The sequence below is a fragment of the Meles meles genome, chromosome 16, assembly GCF_922984935.1.
Source record: "Meles meles chromosome 16, mMelMel3.1 paternal haplotype, whole genome shotgun sequence".
NCBI classification, from domain to species: Eukaryota; Metazoa; Chordata; class Mammalia; order Carnivora; family Mustelidae; genus Meles; species Meles meles.
The window spans coordinates 738809-742439 of record NC_060081.1 but is presented as its reverse complement, the minus strand read 5'-3'; the positions used below and the strand labels follow the sequence as shown (position 1 = coordinate 742439).

The 3631-nt window shown below is 38.0% G+C and overlaps 1 pseudogene; it reads right to left on the bottom strand.

Annotated features, from left to right (window-relative positions):
- Positions 1-716: 716 nt before the first annotated feature.
- On the bottom strand, positions 717-2277 carry LOC123927175 (annotated as a pseudogene).
- Between the last annotated feature and the right edge of the window lie 1354 nt (positions 2278-3631).

Sequence of the window (3631 nt, the reverse complement as noted above, 5' to 3'; positions counted from 1 at the left end):
GCTGTGCAGGTTCATCCTCATTTGGGGTATTTGGGCAACCTAATAGGGCAGTTTTTCCTTCTGCTTGGCAGGCAGAATGCTGCGTTGTGGCTCCAAAATTAGTATGCATATTGTTATTTCTATTGGGAGGACTACTTGAATGTCTACTTCTAATTGTCGTAGTTCTCCATGTTTCAACTCTTGAGTTAGGGTTATATAGGAGTCAAAGTTTAGGTCTTCATAATCTGTGTACTCATAACTTCAGTATCATTGGTGACCCATAATTTTTGCAGTCAAGGAAAGATTATTGGTCCTTCCTTGGTCTCATTGGTCTCATTTATTATATAGAGGATTCATTATGAAGGTAAAGCAATTAAAATTAAAATGGTAGCAGGTAAGATAGTTCATACCGTTTCAAGTTCTTGAGCATCTATAGTGCTGGTATGTGTTAGTTTAGTAGTTAGTATTAATGAAATGATGTAGAGAACAAGAGAGCTGATTGAGAATATGATCATTAATGTACGGTCATGGAAATGTAATAGTTCTTCTATAATAGGGGAGGTTACATCTTGAAGGCCTATTTGGAAAGGATACACCATAGAAATATAAAAGACTTCAACATATAATTTGACTTTGACAAAGTCATGTAATTTTTACTAATATCTCTTTATCAAGAAAGATATGGTGGTTATGATATTGGCTTTAAACCAATTCTAGAGGGTTCAAACCAATTCAATTCCTTCCATTCTTATTTCGGTAATACTTAGGTTGGCTCTTTGAATATATGATATGGAGGAGGCCATCCATGTAATCATTCAATGTTTGTTGAAGTAAGTTCTCCTATTATCACCTCTTGTTTGGATACGAAGGCTTCTCAGATTATGAAGATTATTAATATTACTGCCGTTAATGAGATAAATTAGCCCATGGAAGACACCGTGTTTCATGTTGCATAAGCATCTGAATAACTGGAATATCGTCGAGGTATTCCTGATAGGCCTATGAAATGTTGAGGAAAGAATGTTATATTTACTTCTATGAATATAATTGTAAAGTGAATTTTTGCTCAAATATCATTTAGTGTGTAACCTGTGAACAGTGGGAATCAATGGACAAACCCTCCTATGATTACAAACACTGCCCCCATTGAATGGACATAATGGAATTGTGCTACCATGTAGTATGTGTCATGAAGAACAATATCTAATGATGAGTTTGATAATACAATATCTGTTAAACCACCCACTGTGAATAGAAAAATAAACCCTAGTGCTCATACTATAGCTGGAGATCATTTAATATTCCCTCCATGTAGAGTGGTCAGTCAGCTAAATACATTTACTCCCACTGGAATTGCAATGATTATAGTAGCTGAGGTAAAGTAGGCTTGTAAACTGATGTCCATTCCTACTATAAACATGTGGTGGGCTCATAAAATAGATCCTAAGAAACTGATTGATATCATTGCTCAGGCTATTCCTATGTAGCCGAATTGTTCTTTCTTTTTTTTTTTTTTTTCCTGAGCAATAGGTTACAACATGTGAGATACTTCCAAATCCTGGTAGAATTAGAATATCTACTTTGGGATGTCCGAAAAATCAGAATAACTGTTGATACGGAATAGGGTCTCCTCCTCCAGCTGGGTCAAAGAAGGTAGTAGTTAGATTTCAGTCTGTGAGTAGTATGGTAATACCAGCTTCTAGAACTGGTGATCATAAGAGTAGAAGTATAACTGTGATCAGGACAGATCATATGAATAGAGGAGTTTGATATTGTGATATTGCAGAGAGGTTTATGTTGATAATGATAGTAATAAATTTAATGGTTCCTAGGATGGATGAGACTCCTATCAGGTGTAGGGAGAAGATTATTATGTCTACAGAAGCTTCTGCATGTGTTAAATTTCCTGCTAGAGGAGGGTACAAAGTTCATCCTGTTCCTGCACCTGCTTCTACTATGGAAGAAGTTAGAAAGAGATGAAAGGAGGAGGGCAGAAGTCAAAAGCTTATATTATTTATTCGTGGAAATGCTATGTCGGGTGTGCCAATTATTAAGGGTACTAATCATTTTCTAAATCCTCTAATCATAATTGGCATTACTATAAAGAAAATTATTACAAATGCATAGGCACTTACAATTACGTTGTAGATTTGGTCATCTCCTAGTAGAACACTTGGTTGGCCCAATTCAGCAGAGATTAATAGGCTAAGAGCAGTGCCAACCATTCTGGCTCAAGCACCAAATAAAAGGTAAAGGGTCTTTATGATTTGTGGAGAATAATCATCGCTTTATGAACATAGGTAAAATGCAAAATAAAGGCATTAGACTGTAAACTGAAGAATGGGAGTTTGAGTCCTCTTTTTGCCAAGCTCTGTGGTGAAATATTACATTGAATTGCAAATTCAAAGAATCAGCTTCAACCCTGCTGGGCTTCTCCCACCTTTTTTTTTTTTTTCTTTGCAACAGGAGAAGAAGACTGAAGCCAGTTGACTAGGGTATTTAGCTGCTAACTAAAGTTTCGTGGGATGATAGCCCACCAGTCTAGAAAGGAGTTAGCTTAATTAAAGTGATTTGTGTTCAGTAGATGTGAGATATACTCTTGCATTCCTTAAGGTGAGATTCAGGAGTTAAGTGAATGGCACTTACTTAGGGCTTTGAAGGCCCTTGGTGTTTGTTTGTTTTTTTTTTATTTGTTTATTTACAGCATAACAGTGTTCATTGTTTTGGCATCACACCCAGTGCTCCATGCAGTACGTGCCCTCCCTATTACCCACCACCTGGTTCCCCAACCTCCCACCCCCCCACCCCATCAAAACCCTCTGGTTGTTTTTCAGAGTCCATAGTCTCTCATGGTTCATCTCCCCTTCCAGTTTTCCTCAACTCCCTCTCCTCTCCATCTCCCCATGTCCCCCATGTTATTTGTTATTCTCCACAAATAAGTGAGACTGTATGATACTTGACTCTCTCTACTTGACTTATTTCGCTCAGCATAATTTCTTCCAGTCCAGTCCATGTTGCTACAAAAGTTGGGTATTCATCCTTTCTGATGGAGGCATAATACTCCATTATGTATATGTACCACATCTTCCTTATCCGTTCATCCGTTGAAGGGCATCTTGGTTCTTTCCACAGTTTGGGGACCGTAGCCATTTCTGCAATAAACATTGGGGTACAGATGGCCCTTCTTTTCACTACATCTGTATCTTTGGGGTAAATACCCAGCAGTGCAATTGCAGGGTCATAGGGAAGATCTATTCTTAATTTCTTGAGGAATCTCCACACTGTTCTCCAAAGTGGCTGCACCAACTTGCATTCCCACCAACAGTGGAAGAGGGTTCCCCTTTCTCCACATCCTCTCCAACACACGTTGTTTCCTCTCTTGCTAATTTTGGCCATTCTAACTGGTGTCAGGTGGTATCTCAATGTGGTTTTAATTTGAATCTCCCTGATGGCTAGTGAGGATGAACATTTTTTCATGTGTCTGATAGCCATTTGTATGTCTTCATTGGAGAAGTGTCTGTTCATATCTTCTGCCCATTTTTTATATGATTATCTGTTTTCTGTGTGTTGAGTTTGAGAAGATCTTTATAGATCCTGGATATCAACCTTTTGTCTGTACTGTCATTTGCAAATATCTTCTCCCATTCCGTGG